Below are 22423 nucleotides of genomic sequence, written 5' to 3' on the forward strand. Positions count from 1 at the left end.
GTAAAAAGCTTGCACATCAGATGTCCAATGGAGTTTCCCAGAGTTTGCAATGTTTTCCTCTCACTGAGGCGCGGCACTTTTTGTAGGATTCACATGGATGCGATAGTTTCTTCAGCAGGTTTGTGGGATTTTATTATTATTATTATTTCTGAAGACTTTCCGAGAAGGCCTGTCTTAGGTGTGGTTTTAAAGTCTACTTCTCAGCCTGCTGGGCAGAAAGAACATTTAATACAGTGTTTTGCAGCATTCATTCAAGAAAGTATCCCATTTGGGGCCCTGTGGACTTTGAGATGATTCAAGTTGATTTTAAGGTGTGTTACCTTGTCTCCTGTCTTCACTCGCAGTATCTCAAATTGCATGTTAGAGCAATAAATATAGTGAGTGCAGGCATTTCTGTCACAAACTCCTTCAAGAGCAGGAGCTGCAGAAACCACACCCACCCACTTCCCCCAAGCACGCGCGCGCACACACACACACACACACACACACACACACAGCTCACCAGCACCTCTGGCTCTCACCTGAAGAGGGACAAAGCAAATGTGTGTTTCTTGGCTTGTTGGGAGTGGATGCTCTGGAAGCCCATTGGGTGATAGGAGCTCAGTTGACACAATAACCATTTTTCATCTTTATTTTCCATTTAGTCCATTTCCTTTCTTAAGTGCGTCTACCAAAGAGGACCACAGCAGCGAGTGTTTCACCAAGGGAGAGACAGATGATGCAAGATGAGTGGCGAGGTGGCAGGCAATGGGAATTTTCTTTGAATCTGCCTACCTAATCATTGTCCCTGCCTTTGACTTATTTACTTCGTAACAAGGCTTGTAACTGAGGATAGTCACGTGGGGCAGTGGAGAAATGACCCTTACTTTGTTGTCACTTTGGTTGTCATCCTTTCTTCTTCCCACCCTCCTCCCCTCCCAGGATGTCTCACCTGGAGCCAACTGAGGCAGGTGCCCTCATCTAATCTGCTCCTCTCCTGCTCCAAGGATTGGCAGCCACTGTTCTTGAAAGAGTCCACGGCCTCTCTGCCTGCACTCACCATAGTCAATGCTCAAACATGCAATTTGCAGGATGATATTTGGCTTTCCCATGACATATTCCCAGTGCCTAGCACATGAGAGATGCTCAAAGAAATATTTGTTGAGAGATGAAAGGCAGGAAAGATGTGAGGAAGAGAGCGTGATTCACACTGGCTTGAGGGCAGGTGAACTGGCCATTTCTTCCCCCTCCATGAGCTCAGCATTAATAGATAGCAAGTTTCCCCAAGACATGTGCATTTTCCATTACAAGCTCATCCATTTACTTGTTCGGAAACCCTACCAGAACATACACTTCCAGAAGAAAGGGACCTCGGATTTCTGTTCTGTCTCTCTATTCCCATTGCCAAATATAGCACCGGATAAATAATAGGCACTGGGTCAAGATCTGTCAGGTTAGCAGGGTGGATGAGCGGATGACCTGTGCTCCTTAAGTTTATATTATCTCAGAACATTCTGCAGGATCCACATTCTAGCATGGATATATAAACAGAGGAAGTTACTTTATTATAGTTGAAAGCTTAGTCTTACCCTTGTGCAATCATCCAGTAATCTAATTTATTCACTTTATGTTTACCTTCTGCAGGAACTGCTTTAAAAAATAGTGCCTTGGTCCACTGGGTGAATAGGATGGACGGGAGGATCTGTGCCTCTTGCTTAAGTGTTTGGGGAAATGTTTGCAGAAAATAAGAGCCATATATTCTAGTAAATGAAATTGGGTTCATTTGGGGCACTGTTTTATTATTTTCTATAGCCATACTTAGCTCCTTGTTTCTGGCATCTCTGTCTATGTTTTTAAACTATGTCTGGCTGCACTACAAAATAAAATCAGATAAAGGTCTCTAACGTTTGATAAATGGTTTATTTAGTTGATCATCTTGGCTGCTAGACTGAAATTCATCTGCTGAAATCTGCCAACTTTCTGAACACAGCCACAATTTGCAACTACTCAGAGTAGCTAATGGTCAGGGTTTTTTTTTTTTTTCTTTCTTTTTTAATGGAAATAGTTTCCAAAATAGACTCTTAAAAAGCAATCTTAACATTTACATTGAGAAAGTATCATTAGTCTTTTTAAGGGGGTTGAGCGGAGCACTTTTCTATCTTTGTTTGAATTTGCCTTTACCTTATTATCTATTATCTTCCAGATAATCTAGGGAAAGTGATAGCCTGCCCGTGAAAATGTACATACAATAAAAGATATTAGGGCTGTGAATGTAATTTATTTTATATTTTCAGCTGGTAAAGCATTTTCTGAAACTTTATAATGCTCAAATTTTTAGGCCAAATGTAAAAACAGAGAGAATTTCTTTCTTTCTTTCCATGGTAAGTGTTATATAAGGACTTAGTCTTAGATTTATGTGTATTTACTTGCTATGAGACATTCAAGAGTCTTTGAATATGTCAAAGAAGAAAACTGAAGAATGTTAGGGAGAACATCCTATGCCATCTATTCAATGAATTTGGATGTGTAGCTGCAAGTCCAAAGAGAACTATATGTTTGGTCAAAATGATCCACATTAAGATATTGTCATATAGCGTGCATCTCCAGAAACATACTAAAGAAATCTGTGAAAATGATGATATCAAATCAAGCTGCCAGAAAAGAACAATGGTAATAAAGGATAGTGTTTCCTCCAATGCCTTCAATGAAAGATAGAGGTAGTAGTCATACTCTTAGGAAAATAAATGTTTTTAGGCCTTTCTGATTTAATGCTAATACTTTTCTCATTATCATCATGTTTAAAACATTGGCAGTAATTACACACAATTCAATCATGCTGTCAGGAGTATTATCTTGCTTTGTTTTGGTGGGTGGGACCAGAATTATTCAGGTAGTAGCATCCTCACCATTTCTTCGAGCTATTTACTTATAAATATTTCTGTTGGGGTAATTTTCTCCATTTTTTTTTATCACTTGCTGCTGTGAAAATTGAGAAGGAAAAAGTAGATGTAAATAAATTGCCTCATTATTTTTAAAAGAATGCCTTATTCTTGCAAATGAAACACAGCTAACCATCCTATGGTAATTGCACTTGCTCTGTTGTTTCAGCAAATAAAGTAGAATAGGACATTCAACAGGCAGGATGCTAAGTCCTGGGGTCTGAAATTTAGTTCCGTGAGTGCAGGCCTCCTGCTGATGGCAATGGGGATTGGTGGGGGCATTAGAGATGGGAAAGGCCAGGGTCTTTATCTTTTGGCTTCATTTGCTCCTCCACTCTGGATAAATTCTTAAAGAAGAACTTGATGAGTCTCAGGACTCCACTGGTAACCCTAACCACTTCCCCCATCCCTCTAAGTGTGACCTGTCAATCCATTAAAGCTATGATCATGACAAGTCTCTTAGTATGACCTCAATTTCTACGACTGTGACTAGTCTCTTAGTATGACCTCAATTTAGTCGAAACTTGGCTTAAAGAGAAATGGGCCAAGGGCATAGCCTACCTGTGGTTTTTTGTTGTTATTGTTTTTGGCTTTTTGTTTGTTTGTTTGTCAGCTATGAGAACTCTCTAAACCTCAATTTCTTAATCTGCCACAATGAGAATAATCACAATCCCAATCTCATTGGCTTATTGAAAAACCCAAATTAGATGTGCCAAGTACTAGCATGATACTTATCTATAAGCACTCTGTAAATATTAGTAGGTATTAGCTGTTTTCATGATTGACAACGAAATTGGAGAAGCAGAAAGAAGTTGGAGTTTCTCCTACAGGAAGTACATTTACACTTTGCCCACACGGTAGAGACTATGGCAAGTTTTTTAAAATTGCGTGAAACACCAAGGTAATCCAGCCCACAAAATTCAGTGATAAAATAAGTATTGAGCACCTACAAATGTCTGCCGAACTCATGCTGCTGGATATCAGGATGCAAAGACTGAGCTGCCTGTGTTGGAGGGAAAGCAGATAGGTCAACAGCACACACATGCAAACATGTGCTGTTCAAACCGAACCTTCATGGAGGAGTGGAAACCTGGAGTGCGGAAGCAGAAGGAAGGGCATCATGGGGAAAGGAATGGCATGGACAAAGGCATGGCGTATTCACATGCTACTTAAAGGCTCCAGAGTTGAGGCTATGGTATAGAGAGATACCAGAAAAGGGCAGGGAATTGGAACAAGGTTGCAAAGGGCTTCTAATGTCATTCAAAGGATTATAGCTATATCCTACTGTAAATGGGAAACCACCATTATTTAAACATTAAACATAGCTCTGTTAAACACAGCATTTTCAGAGCTGTGGCTTGGACAGAAAACTAGTTAAGCTAAAGGAGAGATCATCAGTGGCAAAGTTCGGGCATTTTGGAGACAGGTTGAGACTGACAAGTTGATTCTCAGAGATTTCTAGCCTGATGGAGAGAAGAGATGAGGAGTTACCACCTGAATCTAAATTCTGAGCTTGTTAAATAGATTAATAAACATCTGTCCATAGGTATTTTCTTTCTTCTGTTCTTGGGCTTCTGAAAGTATCAGACAATCAGTAGTTACTGGACACATGTTGAATCAAGAGACACTTAACTTTATCGTGAAGCAAGATTCATCTTTTTAGATTTAACAAATGTTTAATTCTCTAAGATATTTCTTTTCTTTTTCGTATTTTATATGGTAAAGATAACTTAATATGCAGAGTGATGATGAATTTAGCGTACTTCTCTTTTTTGTCATTTTAAATTTCTTCATTTTATTTTATATGAAGTACCCTAAAAAGCTAAAGAATGTTTTCATTTTTGGAAAAAGTTGTTTTCGAGAGCTGTTTATTTTTCTTTATCAGCCAAAAACTATGATTAGTATGTTAATGCAAGTTTTGCTTCATCAACAGATTTTCCAGTTATTGAACTTAAATAACATTGTTCTAAACCCCAAATCCTCTAAATCCCTGTTATCAGTGAAAGAGGTAACCTCTAATTTGGAAAGAATATTTAGTTCAGTTCTGGTTTCAAACCAGCAGAGAAAAATAAGAAAAATGTTGCTCCTGCCATATGGAGAATGACCATCATTTAAGGAAAGAAAAGTTGGTTGAGAGTCTTTGGGAAGTAACTGTTTTGTATTTCCTTTAATGTACTCAGCGTCCAGCACAGGAACTGGGTAGTTAGAACAGCTGCAATATGGTTCCACTGGAAAGCAGTTTGCAGAGAGGCAATCAAAAGCTACCACACTTAGATTAAGGCAGACTAATGATAGACCATTTCAAGACATGATGACATCTCAAAATGCCTGGGATCCACATTTTTTTCACTTTTGTTTTAAGGGGTATCTCATTTGCTGTACCTTTCCATAGGATAAAAGCTTGTTGATCACATTATTTAGTTGAACACTTTGCAGTTCTAAAAGCCATGGTCAATCTTATTGAATACATGGCACTATGATGTCACATTCAGCAATGAAAGGGATTTCAAGTTATAGGATCATCTTTTAGATTGGAGGTTAGCGAACCTTTTTTTTTTAAAGGGCCAAATAGTAAATCTTTTAGACTTTCTTGGCCAACAGGCAAACTTGAGGATATTATTGTCAATAAAAAGAATCAAACTCTATAAAATTTGAAGAGATTTATTATTTTATTCTGAGCCAAATATGAGTGACCATGGCCGCTGACATAGCCCTCAGGAGACCCTGAGAACATATGCCCATGGTGGTCAGGCCACAAGTAAGCTTTATATGTTTTAGGAGGACATGAAGCATTCATCAATACTTGTAAGATGTATGATGGTTCAGTCTGGAAAGGCAAGACAACTGGAGGGGGCTGTGTTTCCAGATTATAGGTGGATTCAAATATTTTCTGTTTGGCAATTGGTTGAAAGAGTTTAAAGGCCTGGAATCAATAGAAAGGAATTACCTAGGTTAAGATAAGGGATTGTGGAGACTGAGGTTCTTATTATGTAGATGAAGCCTCCAGGTAGCAGGCTTCAGAGATAAGAGATGGTAAATATTTCTCATCAGACTTAAAAAAAGGTGTCAGACTCTCAGTTGATTCTCTCTTGGATCAGGAAAAAGGCCTGCGAAGGGGAAAAGGGATTTTCTACAGAATGTAGTTTTTTCCCCCATAAGAGACAGCTTTGCAGGACTATTTTAAGATAGGGCAAAGAGACATATTTGGTGTTAAAATATTTTGACTTCCTTATCTGTCATGTGATGTTATTGCCAGAGTCAGGCTGGAAAGTAAGCCACATTACACAGGGTTAAATGAAAGCCCTCTGATGAGAATTTATGGTTTGTAGAGCGTGACTCCCCAGATGTCTTCGATAGGAATTTGGGCAAGTGAAGAAAAAAGGTCAGAGTTTAGTCCTCATTATGTAGGTACTTATATAACCATTTAAAATGTAACCATTACAAATTATACAAAGCATTTTAAAGCTCATGCATCATCAAAACATAGACAGCAGGCTGGATTTGACCAACGGGCCATAGTTGGCCAACAGTGGTCTGTTAGATCATTGGCCAAAATGCTCAGGGTAGTGGCAGTTTCATATACTGACTGCAGCGTGTTGTCGTGTGTCTGTATCTGAGGTCCACTCTAAAAATATCAAATCACACTTATTAATCATCACCTTGAAGTTTGATTAGAGGGACAGAAACTCATCATGGGTGATGGGTCTGATTTCACATGTTGACAGCACAGTTCATTTCCCCCACAATTAAGAAATAGGCAACCTCAGACAGACACTTGGTAATTAAATCTAAGCTCAAAATTTGATTACAGTAATTTTTAAAAAGTAGTTCAATGTAAAAAGAGTAAAAGAAAAAGTGCCATCTAGACATTGACTAAATATTGAAGGGAACCATCTTGGAATGGCTATTTTCGTTATGTTAGAGCCCTGATAGGTGAGAGAAGAGGGGGCAAGGGGAGCTGGAGATGGGAACAGAAGATTTCCCAGATGAGGGGCAATCGTGGCCTCCGTTAATATTGTTAAGATTGCAGGGAAAGCATTCCAAAGGTTTTCAAAGGTGTGTTAAGGTAAATCTTGTCAAAACATCCCCGCTTGAAATGATAAGTATTCTCATTTGTTTAAGTGACAGAGACATAGCAATGGCTTTCTTGGCTAATGTGATCATCACAGACATGCTGACCAGCTGCTTACCTTTGCTTTCACAAATTCCAACAGGCAACTTAATAGACATTTTGTGGTGATGTGTTTCTAAGACAGCCAAGGGAAATAAATTTATTTCTACCTTTGTGAAGAACAGCTATAGAAATGACCACTGAAATTCAATGAATGGCATTTCTGCTTATGGGCCTTAAAACTGGGAACCAAAATTAAATTCCTTTAGATATTTTCTCTCCTGTGTCTTCTAAATTGTTGTGTGGGCTGATGTTTTCTCCATGGAAGACTCTCAGAGTCCTAAATTCAAGTTTTCTGTCTCCTTGGGCTCTAGCATTCTGGAATAAGCAAGAGTCAAGAGACTTCTCCATTCTTACTTCCTCTATATGTTAGAATATCTAATATGTGTGACACAGTTTATGTTGTGCTCACCATTGGACAGCTGCAATGTGAACAATTACAGCATTTTTTCATCCAGGCATTACATTAGGTCCATAACACTCACAGGAGCTCTGTAAGGCTGAAATTGCCACATCCATTCTACTAGGAGGGTTATGGAGTTTCCAAGCGCCGACCTGCCTTGCCTGAGTCACCCACTGGAGAGCCAGGGTACTGGATTTGACCCCATGGCCGCTGCTCTATCCACTCCCTTGGGCAACTAAAGAAAAGGATGGGCCATATTGATGGAAAAATCTTGACAGATGTCTAAAGGACAACTTTATCTTCTATCAGACTCATTTCAGGGATTGCTGTATTCATTGCTCCTAGACTTTTCACATACTTGGGAAGCTTGATTCAGCTCTTCCGTTAGAAAGCCCATGTGGTACAGTGGCTCAGAGCTTGGGCTTAGGAATTCACAGAACCGTGAATCTGAGCTCTGCATCTTATTACTCGTGTGGCCTTGGGCAAGTCACCTCACCTACCTGAGCCTTGGTTTCTCTGGCTGTAAAATGGAACTCATAGCATGGCCTGTGTGGAAGACAGAATAATGGCTCCTCCCCTTCAAAGAAGTCCTCTTCCTGCTCTTGTCCTTTGTAGGGACATGGATGAAGCTGGAAACCATCATTCTCAGCAAACTGTCACAAGAACAGAAAACCAAACACCTCATGTTCTCGCCCATAGGTGGGAATCGAACAATGAGAACACTTGGACACAGGGTGGGGAACACCACACACTGGGGCCTGTTGTGGGGTGGGAGGAGGGGGGAGGGATAGCATTAGGAGATACACCTAATGTAAATGATGAGTTAATGGGTGCAGCACACCAACATGGTACATGTGTACATATGTAACAAACCTGCACATTGTGCACATGTATCCTAGAACTTAAAGTATAATAGAAAATAAAAAATAAAGATTTAAAAGGAAAAAAAATTGTCAATAGAAGTCAAACCATGGGAAAATTACATTTTATAAGGCAGGGAAAGAGTTGATCCTCTCATAGTATTAAGAAGTATTTGATGGCCTTATACATTGGCTCACACCTGTCATGCCAGCACTTTGGGAGGCTGAGTTGGGCAGATCACCTGAGGTCAGGAGTTCATGACCAGCCTGACCAACATGGCAAAACCCTGTCTATACAAACGTACAAATATTAGCCAGACATGGCGGTGCATATCTATAATCCCAGCTACTCGGGAGGCTGAGACAGGAGAATCACTTGAACCTGGGAGGCGGAGGTTGCAGTGAGCCAAGATCACGTCACTGCACTCCAGCCTGGGCGACACAGCAAGACGCAATCTAAAAAAAAGAATGTAATATTTTAAACAATAAATGTCTAAGCTTTTTAATCTAAAAACAAAATGGAAACTTTTCCATTAAGTGCTAAAGATTTTATATAGTACCCGAATATTAAAAATGGATTTCTAAAAGAACACCTAAAAAGCACCAGTGACACAGTTTATTCTGCCTGTGTGTTCAGAATTAGAATAAAGCTTTTAATAATATTGTCAAAAAAAAAAAAAAAAGTCCTCATCCTAATCCCCAGAACTTGTAAATATGTTACTCTACAGGGCAAACGGGACTTTGTAGAAGTTATTAAGTCAAATATATTGAGATCTGAAGATTATTCTGAATTATCCAGTTGGGCCTGATATAATCGCAGAGTCTTAGAAAGGGGGAGGTGGGAATGGCTGAGTTGGAGATTTGGAGATGCTGTACTGCTGGCTTCGAAGACGGAGCAAGGGCCCACCATACAAGGGCTATAGACAGAGCTTCTGGCAGCTAAAAGAAAAAAGAAAAAAAAAAAAACGGCAAGGAGAGAAATTCAGAAGGATTGCAGCTCTGCCCACACCTTGATTTTAGCCCACTGAGACTCACTTTGGACCCCTATCCTGAAGTGTAAGAGAATAAAGTCACGTGGTTAAGTCACTAAGGACATGACAATTTGTTACAGCAGCAATAGGAAATGGATGTAAACTTTATTATATGGTTTGGGGGCTTGAAAGAGATAACGTGTAAAATACAGTAGCTTTTGGCCTTCAAAGAGCTGATGTGTGAAATACATTAGCTTTTGGGGGACTTGAAAGAGATGACATGTGACATACATTAACTTTTGGCCATGAAATGCATTAGCTTCATGGCCATTAGCATTGGCCATGAAAAGCTCTTGACCAATAGTAGCTGGTGTTACCAATAATAAAATAATGGTGAGACTTGAGATGTCACAGGAGTGTTCTAACAGAGGCAGAGTCCACTTGACCAGATCTTTCTCAGGCATCTCCATCAACCGCGGGGCCTCCCTGGAAGGTTGGGTGGCTGCCATCCCACCCAACCAGCCTGCCTGAGTTGGTAAAAGCACGTAAGAGTGTTCCTCTCAGGGAGTGGCCTTCCATTGGCCCTCACAAGGGCACTGCAGAGCCCATTTGTTCTGCTTCAGTTACATAAATCCAGCCTTACAAAGGCTACACAGGGAGAGGGGCTCCTTGCCTCCTAGATCTGTACCTTGTAGGCGCTCAATACACATCGGTAACAATGTTCACATCATCAGCTAAGCAAGGGGTATAAAGTGAGGCTTTGAATCACTCAGGTAAATGCAGTAGTGTTGAGAAACTAAGAATTGGTGAATTGTACCCTTTCTTCCCCTCCCAAATTAGAACTCCTAAGAAATACTGGACAACTGGAGACCAAACCATAGGTTTCACTACCTATGAAGCTGATTAGGAAAGTCTTGCGTTTGTACCCAAATAAATTTGCTAATACTTTTACCTAAATTAGAGAGATTTGGGTGGGGTGAGATAACAACAGGCCACTTCTACCTGGGTGGAGCCCATCTCAGGATGCCTCTGCCCAGCAGGAGGGTCAGTGAGAAGGAGGCAGGAAGGGGAAGAGAACCAGGAGAGGGAAAGGAGGAAGGGAGACATAGCTAGGGAGATGCCACTAAGCAATCAGTTACCTCCATTCCTTTTCCTGGGGTGGGGTGGAGGTAAAGGGAAGGGGCAGGGAGGCCCCTAGCCCACAAGCCGCTTTTGTACAATAGGAAAAGATGCCTGACCAGTGACGATGAGCTTTTTTCCAAATGTTCGTTGGCCACATAAGTGTCTTCTTTTGAGTAGTGTCTGTTCATATCCTTCTCCTACTTTTTGATAGGGTTGTTTTTTTCTTTTTCCTTGTAAATTTGTTTAAGTTCCATGTAGATTCTGGATATGAGACCTTTGTCAGATGGGTAGATTGCAAAAATTTTCTCCCATTCTGTAGGTGCCTGTTCACTCTGATGGTAGTTTCTTTTGCTGTGCAGAAGCTCTTTAGTTTAATTAGATCCCCATAGTCAATTTTGGCTTTTGTTGCAATTACTTTTGGTGTTTTAGTCGGCGGGGTAGGGGGCAAGGGAAGGGACAGCATTAGGACAAATACCCAATGCACGTGGTGCTTAAAACCTAGAATACAGGTTGATGGGTGCAACAAAGCAGCATGGCACATGTATACCTATGTAACAAACCTGCACGTTCTGCACATGTATCCCAGAACTTAAAGTAAAATTTTAGAAGAGAGAGTAAAAGATGCCTATTCCTCTGAATGGATGTAGCCCATGCCAAGGGCAAGGCTTGGTGAGTGGAAGAGGCTGGATTTTAATCCTCAGGTGCTTGCACCCTTGGTGAAGCACAGGGCACTAGAGAAAAGTGTTCACAACCTCCATCCCCGCCACAAAGAAGTCTGAGTTTGGAAAGACAGAGGTTCCAACCTCACCCTTACTTCTCTTCTAAAGATCTGCTGTGCATGAAGCATTTCGGAGGAATTTCTTGAGCCCAGAGCACAGCAACTTTCCTATGAAAGAGAGAGCAGAGGTTAATGCCACCAGAAGACACTCAACCTGTCAAATGTCCCTAACACTAGGACGGGCAATGGGGGGCACCTGAGGCTTTGCTGACAACTTCTTCTGTTGTGAGGGTGGAAAGCAGGCCAGATCTTTATGACCTGGACTTCATGTTTTGGGGTTCTGGCAAGATGGGACCCACTCCCGGTGCTGTACCCATTCTCGGTGCCAGTGGGGCTAGTATGGGGTCATAGCGGGTGCCGGGAGATAACAGCCTCATCCTTGACACAAGACACCCAGACAGAGCAGCTGAGGCCCTGACAGCAACTGGTGTTAGGGCAGATAATGAGATTACCTGGTCTCTGCTTGGTGGCAAGAGTAGTGGCTTCAAGGCATTTTTTAAAAAAATAACATTTGTTTATAGTTGTGTTTCTTAAAGCAGAAAATATATTCATACAAGCAAGCCATTAGTGTTCTACCTAATAAGTCTCATGGTGACATATCAGTGTAATTATTTTTTAAAGTCTGCCTCAAATAAAGCATCAAAATTTCCTGCTTTACATCTTCTTTCTCTGTAAAGATGATTAAGGGGAGTGAAAGGAAAGGACAGGAAGGGTCCCAGAGCGTTGATGCCCCATCACAGCCACCCTGCTGTGGCACCACCTCTGTTTTTGCCTCTCACTCTCATACAAAGGATGTGCAGAGGAAATGTGATCCTACCCAGCCTCAAATTCTGGATTTGGACTTGAATTTGGTGCTCTTATTTCTACATTAAGTTAAAATCTAGCCTCCAGATCCCAGGCTTCCCCTCCCATTGTACCCAGAAGAAACAAGAATTGTTTCCCAGTTCTAGCTGTCATATTGCCTAGCAGGTGTTAGCCTACAGTAAAGGATAATTCAATCTATCCTCACCTTCGCATATGATGGACAACCCTAGGACTCAGAAGTGCTTTGCTCTTGACCTTGAAAGGCCAGTGGAAACCCATACAGATTCCTCCCCCAGGACCCTCCCAGCCAGCCTGATATTGAATTCATGGGAACTGGCCTACATGTGAGCACCAAAGGGAACACATTTGGTAAACTCTGCCAAAGGAGCACAGTTCTTGTAAAGCTGATGAGCTTTGTGATCAGTTTGTTTGTTTGTTTGTTTGTTGTTTTGTTTTTTTTTTAGATGGAGTTTTTGCTCTTGTTGCCCAGGCTGGAGTGTAATGGCGTGATCTCGACTCTCCGCAACCTCCGCCTCCCGGGTTCAAGCGATTCTCCTGCCTCAGCCTCCCGAGTAGCTGAGATTACAGGCATGGGCCACCACGCCCAGCTAATTTTGTATTTTTAGCAGAGATGGGGTTTCTCCATGTTGGTCAGGCTGGTCTCGAACTCCTGACCTCAGGTGATCCACCCGCCTTGGCCTCCCAAAGTGCCTTAACCCAGTTTAGAGAGATCCAGGAAGCAGATCGTGAGCTACAGATATGATGTGATTATTAAAAGTAGCCCCCATTGCCAGCATTGCAAACACATCAGCATACTCTTTCCTTCAACATTCCATAACGTGGGAGAAGCTGAGAGTCAGAGGGAGCATTTACTGTCCAAGTTCACACATTCAGGGAATGGGTAGAAGTGGAATTCACACCCAGGTCAGTGTGAGACCAAAGAGGATGTCAGAATGCTTTGCTGTTCCACTCATGACAAACAGGATTTGAAGTTGTTCCAAACCAAGGCAGACCATCAGGCCATGCAGGAATAAAAAGGCAAAGGGGAGGAAAGAAGATGCTGTCTGCATCAGGGCCTGAGGCAAAAGGCTGGTCAGAGTGAAGAGTGTAAGAGGATAAGCTCCTCTGTATCCTCTTAAAGATTTGGAGCCACTGATCTCTCCGGGGGGTGGGGAATGGGGCAGTTCCTGGGAAATGGACCTATTGGTGGGAATCCAGTTCTGCTATGAATGCTCCTGACTCCTGCACTCAAATCCCAGCAGATGAAAGGGAGGAGAGACTGGCAGATGCAGTGCCTGCCTTTATGTCACCTCCTTGATCCAAACTACAGTCTGAGCCATGCTTTCTGGCTTTATATCCTACCGCTACGTTCCTAACTCACCCTCGTTCCAATGGCATCAGCATTTTCTCTTCCCTCAAAGATAATGCACTTCTGACTTTTGCATATTATGGCAGCCAGCCCCCAAGAGGGTTCCCACTGATTCCCACCTCGTGGTATCCGTGCTCCTGAGTGGTCCCCTCCCACATCGAATAGGAATGACTTGTGTAGCCAAATAGGACATGGCAGAAATGACTTTGTATGAATTCTGAGCCTTGTTTATTCTTGTTCTTTCTTACTACAGGCAAACCAAATGCCATGTTGTAGGGAAGCTCAAGTAGCTTCATGGAGAAATCCACATGGCAAGGAACTGAGTCTTCCTACTAACAGCCAGCATCAATTCTTTAGCAGTGTGTGTGAGCCACCTTGGAAGTAGACCTTCTAGCCCCTGTCAAGCTTTTAAATAACTGTAGCCTCGCTAACATCCTAACTGAACCACACAGCTGAGCAGCTTCCCTATCTCCAACCCACAAACACTGTGTGCAATCATAAATGTTTATAGTTGCTTTAAAGTACTAAGTTTAGAGTAATTTTATCTAGCATTAGATAACGAATACACATAGTCTGTTTCATCAGCTAAAATTGCTGCTTATTTCTCTGTTACCCTCCAAACCTGGTGTGAGTAGCCCCTCCTTTGTGGACTTTTTCTCATTTTCTTTGCATGACTAAATCCCTCCTTCTTCATTTTCTCACACAGATTGTTTAGCATTCTATTAATGCAGCTATCACAAGGAAAAGCAATACTTTTATTATAGTGTCTCTCCTCTGTCAGTTCTAGGCTTCTTGAGAAAGTTTGCAATGTATGCATTCTTCAAAGAGGTATTGTTACCAACAGGGGCTCAGAAGATGGTTGAATGAATGAAGAGCGTGTGTTAGAACCTGAGGAAATTTAAACCAAATACATTTAAAGCCAGTGACATTTTCAAAGCATATTTGGTTAGAAAGACTAAGTTCTTTAAAGGGGTTTAGAAGCAGTATTAATGGTACATAGTCTTTATCCCATTCTTAACAATAGAATAATGATAATTGGTTGCTACTTTGGAAACAAATTAGAGAGCCCAAGAAACATTTCCAAAGGCAATTGGAATGCTTAACTGAGCTAGACTGTTAATATCTAATGCCAGCCTGCCTGCAGGCATAGCACCCTGAATTGCCTGACCTCATCTATTGGTACATGCTCAGATATACTTGGTTTTAAATAAAAATCGTTTTATCACTTAATTTAAAAGTGTTTTGCCTAGTAAAAAATTTATGAGATCAGGTGCAGTGCCTCATGGGTGCCTCAAATCCCAGCACTTTGGGAGGCTGAGGCAGGCAGATCATCAGCTCAGGAGTTTGAGACCAGCCCGGCCAACATGGTAAAACCCCATCTGTACTAAAATACCAAAAATAGCCACCTGTGGTGGCAGGTGCCTGTAAACCCAGCTACTCAGGAGGCTGAAGCAGGAGAATCGCTTGAAACCAGAAGGCAGAGGTTGTGGTGAGATCATGCCACTGCACTCCAGCCTGGGCAACAAGAGCGACATTCCATCGAAAGAGAGAAAGAGAGGAAGGAAGGCAGGAAGGCAGGAAGGCAGGAAGGAAGGAAGGAAGGAAGAAAGAAAGGAAGGGAGGGAGGGAGGAAGGGGAAGGGGACGGAAGGGAAGAAACGGAGGGAGGGAAGAAACGGAGGGAGGGAGGGGAGGAAGGGAAGGAAAGGAAGAAAGGGAAGGAAGGAAAAAGAAAGAAATACATTTAGTAAATGGAGTCTTTCAAATCAGGTTGGCAGTTTCCTTCCCCTGTCCCCGGTTCAGTAACTGACTTATTGGGGTTCTGGAGGAGAGCAGTGAGAAGATGGGGTAAAAAATTAGAGATAAGTTGTGCATTGCCGCATACCTGCTTCTGCAGTGTGGTCTGTGCACCCACCCTACAATGCTTGGGTTAGATCATAGAGCAGTGACTGTTGATGACTCACCGAGATCCCCAGGAACCCACCACTTCCATACAGGCTGTCGGCCTCTTAATCCCTGCAGCTGCCTGCCTGGACTTTCCTCTGACCATAGGAATGTGCTCATTCTTACTGCCCAGGGAACAGCCGTCAGCCTTTGAGTGGAAAGAGTTGGTGAATTACCATCCCTTCTTCACCCTTTGAATAGGACAACTTTGAGATGTGTTCTCCCCAGTCTCCCAGATGACCCCAGTGAGTTTGAACACCAGTTGCCCCCAGTGATAACCTGCCCATTGCCACCTGTGTATTGACTTTTACATATTCTCACTTCTCTTTCTCCCTGACTTGCGCTTCTTAAGATTGTATCCTGAATAAGTTATTTGCACTCACATAGGCAGAGAGCTAGCTGGATCCATTATTCTCTCTTGTCTTCTATATTTTAGATATCTTGTAACAGGCACAAGGTACCATGTAGGGCTGAGGTGTAATGACCCAGCTGATCTGTTTGTACTTTGTCACGCTGCTAATGGGTATCTGGAGTTGAGAGTTTATGCATAAGTGTGTATATGCCATCATAGCTGTGTGTGCACGAGTACCTGTGGGGTCTATGCAGCATGCACACATCACAAAAACCCCTCTGCCCTCCCTTCTCATGCCCCTATTTGAAGCCAAGATTCCATAATCCCTCCACTCAATCCCCTTCTTCCCCAGCCCCCAGGGGCTTCCCATACTTAGGGTCACCCTTTCTTATCTCGGAGTTTCAAATACGTAAGAGCTGATGCCCACCTTGATGGTATTCACAAAGTGTAGCAGGGAGGCAGTCATGGAAATGACTGTTTACAGCAGGATGATATGTGGGACATGCCATGGCCAGGGAAGTAACTTTGTCTCAAGGGGATCAGGAAGATGCCCAGGTATGGGATAACTTGAGCAAAAGATTTTTGAGCACTGATCTGCAAACTTTGTCTGTGAAGGGCCAGATAATAAGTATTTTGGGCTTTGTGGGCCATATGGTGGCTGCTGCAACTATGCAACTTTACTTTTGTAGCACAAAAGCAACCATAGATACCACATAAATGAATGAGCATGGCTGTGTTCCAATAAAACTTTATTTACAAAAGCAGATGGTGGGCCAGATTTGTCCCATGAGCTGTGGTTTGCTGACCTCTGATTTAAAGAGTGGGAAGAAGATTTCTGGAAAGAGAGAAAGGAAGACTATTTCTAGCAGAGAGAAGAAAACACATAAAGGCAAAGAGTGGGAAACCAGAGGGAATAAGACAAATTTGATTTATCAAAAAGTCCTTTTTGGTGGTGGTAAATAATACTGATAATAAAAACTAAGTTTTATTAAAGGCTTATTATGAGTCAAGCTTTGGGCTAAGTATTTTTTGTGGATTCTCATTTATTATTACTCTCTCTGAGTTTGGCACACACAAGGAGTAAATTAAGCTCAGAGAGGGTAGATGACTGGCTGAAGGGCACACAGCTGCCAGCTGGCCAAGTGGCAAGACCCCGGACAGAGGATTGGGAGCATGGTATAGCCAGCATATCTCCTCTGTGTCGATCATTAGCCCTGCTTTAATGGACTTTTTCAGAAGTGTTTTTGCTTGTGTTTTACAAGTGGGATGTGATTCCTTGGCTCAGCCCAGTAGCCCTGTGAATGGATGGCTGAAATGAGTCTGACGGCTTTTTCTCCTGGGGCCATTTTGTAAGAAATAAAAGCAAAACAGTGAGATATTTAAATTCTTCAGGGATATTATTTTTGAATAGATAAAGTGAAGAACATTTTTTATTCATATTAGAAGTGATAGTTGGATGTGTGTAATTTTTTCTGCTCTCTGAGATGGAGAGAGAACACAGTACAGATCTTAGAATGTAAAATATGAATTTAGATGACATTTCAAGAAAACTGATAAACACCACCATTCCACAATTGGACTTAACTTGCCTGTGAAAATCCTTCTGCAGCCCACAAAATGATAGAGATAAGTGGACTACGTCTAATGGAATATTAAAAATACACAACCCACCAATGAAAGAATAATTTTCTTTTGCAAAGTTTTCATTTCTTAAAATGCTATCAGGAAAAGAGAGAGATCTTGACAGCTAACAGTAACCCTTGGAATAAGGATATGTTAGGCGAGAAGGGCTGTAGTAGTTGTGAAATCCTACCTGGAATCCACCCCTGGACAGGAGACCCAGGGATCAAGACTCAAAGCTGATGTTCTCAACACCAATGTTTCATCTCCAATGTACCACAAGGTCTTTGTCCACCTACTTCTAGATGAAGCCAAACAGGGTTTGGGTTTCTTTCACCACCCACCTGTGCAGATGATTAGTTTGCAAAAGTACGTCTTAAAGAAAAATAAATGCAGAGAACTAAGGGAGAACAGTTACATGTACTAAAGGTATCTTTACATGTACTAAAGGTCTTTCAGAAAATCAATAATGTAGGTCCGTGCATTTCAGGGTTTGGAATTTCATACAAAATTTACCCTTGAAAACTTTAGACTGAGAGAAGACTACCATGCCTGTTCTGTCGTGTAACAACATCTAAAGAAGAACTGCACACATTGGTATTACCGTCTTCCCACACACACGGACACACATGCCTACATGCACACGCACACACACGCATGCACCCTGCACACATTGGTATTACCGTCTTCCCACACACACACAGACACATCCACACAGACACGCACACCCACGCACACACGCATACACACACACACACGCATGCACTCATGCATACATGCACACACACACAGATACGCACACACACGCGCGTACACACCCGCACACCCATGCACACATGCATGCACGCGCTCACACACACGTGCATGCACGCACACAGACATGCACATGCATGCACACATGCACACACACATGCACACACGCTCACACAAAAAAAGAATGGTTCGTGGCCAGGTGCAGTGGTTCATGCCTGCAATCCCAACACTTTGGGAGGCCTACACGGGCAGATCACCTGAAATCAGGTGTTTGAGACCAGCCTGGCCAATGTGACAAAACCCCATCTCTACTAAAAATACAAAATTTAGCCAGGTGCAGTCGCGGGTGCCTGTAATCCCAGCTACTTGGGAGGCTGAGGCAGGAAAATCACTTGAACCCGGGAGGCCAAGGTTGCAGTGAGCTGAGATCACACCACGCCACTCCAGCCTGGGGGACAGAGTGAGATTCCATCTGAAAAAAAAATGTTTCATACTTTCACTCACATATACAGTCACACACTCGCACATACACCTACACATACAGTCACACATTCCCATAGAAGCAAGTGAGTTATAATCTCAGAGTGAACAAAATTGAGTAAATTTTACCATACGAACACATTTATTATGCTTGTCTCACTAAAAAGCAGTAAAAATTCTGATATGAGCATCACACAGGTTAATGTAAGATAGTAAGAAGAAGAAAAAAGTACAATTATCCTAGAAGTCCTATTGAAAATGAAATCGCAAAGTAAAAATGGAAGGGGCAAAGGTAGGATACTTAGAATGCTTACAATGGGAATCTGAATGTTTAATGAGAAATAAGCCCAACACCCATGGCAGATAAGGACTCAGGCTTTGGGATCTATCCTTTCCTAGCTTTGAGGCCTGGGCAGGTTATTTAACCTCTTATACCCTCAAAAGGGGCTCATAAAAGCAACCACTGCACGGGGCCCTTGCCTGGTGAGTAGTTCCAGCACACGGTTAGTCCTCAGTAACTGTTAGCTAATAGCATTGGAAACTTGTTTTTTAAAAAAATAAAGGAAGGAGCCGGGTGCAGTGGCTCACGCCTGTAATCCCAGCACTTTGGGAGGCCGAGGCGGGCGGATTACAAGATCAGGAGGTTGAGACTATCCTGGCTAACACGGTGAAACCCCGTCTGTACTAAAAATACAAAAATTAGCCAGGCGTGGTGGCAGCCTGTAGTCCCAGCTACTCAGGAGGCTGAGGCAGGAGAATTGCGTGAACCCACGAGGCGGAACTTGCACTGAGTGGAGATCGCACCACTGCACTCTAGCCTGGGTGACAGAATGAAATGCTGTCTCAAAATAAATAAATAAATAAAAATAAGTACAAATAAAGGAAGGGCTGGGCGCAGTGGCTCATGCCTATAATCCCAGCACTTTGGGAGGCCGAGGCAGGTGGATCACGAGGTCAAGAGTTCAAGACCAGCCTGGCCAATATGGTGACCATATCTCTACTAAAAATACAAAAATTAGCGGGGTGTGGTGGCGGGCACCTGTAGTCCCAGCTGCTGGGGAGGTTGACGCAGAAGAATCGTTTGAACCTGGGAGGTGGAGGTTGCAGTGAACTGAGATCGTGCCACTGCACTCCAGCCTGGGCAACAGAGTGAGGCTCCATCTCGAAATAATAATAATAAAGAAAGTACATGGGGAAGGAATATGTTCTACATGAACTTTCACAGGGACACTGATCTAGACCAGTGTGGGCCAGAAGTAGCTACATCCCCTGGGATCCTGTTAGTAAAACACATTCTCAGGCCTCCCCCAATAACCTCTTGATTTTGAACCTTGGGAAGTGGTGCCCCATAGCCTGTGTTTTCAACAAACCCTCTAGATGATGCCACGCCACATTAAAATTTGAGAACCTCTGATCAAGCCCAGCAAGTTTTTTAACCCTGGTCCTGGGCAATCAGCTAAATCCAGAAAGTATTTTGCAGATTGGGAATAAATAAAAGAAGAAAAAAAGAGGCATAAGTGTCTTTGGGTTGAATCTCATTTTAAACCCCAGAATTATGCTTGTAAAAACAATTCAAGATTTGTCTTTGAGCCTATAATGCCTGCTAGTCCCATGAGAAAATAGATTTTGAAACAAAATTAAGTTGAGGCTGGATTTGCTTTTTTTCCAAGCTTCAAAGCATCAAGCAAAGATCAGTGTTCCCATCTGAATATGATGCTGAACACACAGTGATGAACAGAGAGGCAGGCATCATGGGACCTGAAATGGCATTTTCTCCAAAATATTAGAACCTCCTTAGATCCCTTAGATCAATGGTGATTGTGGGCCTGGAAAACTTCTCCAAAAAGTGCAGACTTCTGTGTTTGTGTATTAGTTTGTTCTCATGCTGCTAATAAAGACATACCCAACAATGAATAATTTATAAAGGAAAGAGGTTTAATTGACCCACACACAGTTCATTGTGGTTAGGAAAGCCTCAGGAAACTTACAATCATGGCAGAAGGGGAAGCAAACGTGTCCTTCTTCACATGGTGGCAGCATGGAGAAGTGCTGAGCAATGGGCAGGGAAAGCCCCTTATAAAACCATCATTTCTCTTGAGAGCTCATTCACTATGACGAGAACAGCATGAGAGTCACTGCCACCATGATCCAATTAGCTCTCACAGGCCCCTCCCACAACACGTGGGGATTATGGGAACTACAAGATGAGATTTGGGTGGGGACACAGCCAAATCATATCATTTGGGTTCAAAGACAAATGCCACCATAATAGGCCACAGATCACCTTTATTGCCAGCCTCTCTGTAGTCCCTAAGTAGCTGATAAAAACATAGACAAAAATTACAGAGAATGAAGGATAGAAAAGGTAAGAGGATATTTTTGAGAGCAAAATGTGCCTCATCTGACCAATAGAGACTGTCTTGGATGTTAAAAGTTCATCATCAGGAGCTGAAAGAATTGAGAGTAGAATGAAGCTATCTTGTGTGCCTCACAGGAATACAACCTGGACTTAGAGTCCGTTACTAATTAAAGCCAATATGTATTGTACTTTCACAATGAGACAGGCCCTGCTCTTTGTTCTCTATATTTATTTACGTGCACTTAATCCACAGAATTACTCTATGCAATAAATCCCATTATCACTTTCTGTACTAAGTTGACTGGGGTCCTCCCCAAATTCGTGTCTTCCCAGAACCTCAGAATGTGTCTTTTTGGATGTAATTAGTTAAGATGAGGTTATGCTGGATTAGGGTAGGCCCTACGTCCAGTATGCCTTGGAGTATCCTTATAAGAAGAGGAGGACCGGGTTTGGTGGCTCATGCCTGTAATCCCAGCATTTTGGGAGGCCAAGGCGGGTGGATCACCTGAGGTCAGAAGTTTGAGACCAGCCTGGCCAGATGGAGTTTAGTGAAACTCCATCTCTACTAAAAATGCAAAAATTTAGCCAGGCATAGTGGTGCTCACCTTCAGTCTAAGCTACTCAGGAGGCTGAGGCACAGGAATCACTTGAACCTGGGAGGCGGAGGTTGCAATGAGCCGAGATCGTACCACTGCACTCCAGCCTGGTCAACAGAGTGAGATTCCATCTCAAAATAAAAAAGAAAGGAGGAGAGAGACAGAGACACATAGAAGACCCAGGGGAGAAGGCCAAGTAAAGTTGGAGGCAGAGATTGGGGTGATGAGTCTACAAACCAAGAAATACCATGGGTTACCAGCAAACCACTATAAGCTAAGAGAGAGGCAGAGAACAGATGTTCCCCAAGAACTTCCGGAAGGAAGGACTCTTGTAAATGTCTTCTTTTGCACTTTCGGTCTCCAGGACTATTAGAGTAAATTTCTGTTGTTTGGAGTCCCTCCGGTTTATGACGTGTAGTTTCTGCAGCTCCTATACACTGAAATGCCCTGTTTATTGATGCCGAAATGGAGACTGAAAAATGATGTCTTACCCAAGTGCGCAAAGTCAGCTTTTGGAGGTTTACAGAGGCAGCTTGTGGGGTAGGAATCTAGAATCTGGTTTCCTCACCTTTTGCTGTGTCGTAGATCTTCTGGGTTCGGGTTTTGGGGAAGTCATTTCACATTTCTGAGCTCTCTCTTCTCCTCTGCAGATGTAAGAACTCTGTACATGAGGACTCGTGCCTCAGCTGGGTGGTGGGATTGGGTTCCTTTTAAGGTCTCTCCTAACCAACCCTGAGCCTCTTTGATTAGAATTCTGGAAGCTTTGAAACCACCACTACAAAATTCATTTGCACAACATTTCTCTTTTAAGCATTGCACTTCTCTCTGCAGTAACTTTGAAAGTTACTGTCATTTTATGTACTCAGGAAGAGTTAACAAGCAATAATAAACAGTCAAGACTGCTTTTCATTTCAGATATTTGCA

The 22423-nt window shown here is 42.5% G+C and overlaps 1 protein-coding gene and 1 long non-coding RNA gene across 11 annotated transcripts in view; one reads left to right on the forward strand and one right to left on the reverse strand.

The window, feature by feature from the left end:
- The window catches only part of CDH13 (cadherin 13), a 1167676-nt gene that overhangs the window by 864623 nt on the left and 280630 nt on the right, over positions 1 to 22423 (forward strand).
- LOC144338259 (uncharacterized) lies at positions 15010 to 20052 on the reverse strand. The gene is made up of 2 exons (XR_013412245.1): positions 19546 to 20052; positions 15010 to 18375 (listed from the first exon to the last, which is right to left on the reverse strand). It is a non-coding gene; the product is annotated as an uncharacterized LOC144338259 (long non-coding RNA).

The sequence above is a fragment of the Macaca mulatta genome, chromosome 20, assembly GCF_049350105.2.
Source record: "Macaca mulatta isolate MMU2019108-1 chromosome 20, T2T-MMU8v2.0, whole genome shotgun sequence".
NCBI classification, from domain to species: domain Eukaryota; kingdom Metazoa; phylum Chordata; class Mammalia; order Primates; family Cercopithecidae; genus Macaca; species Macaca mulatta.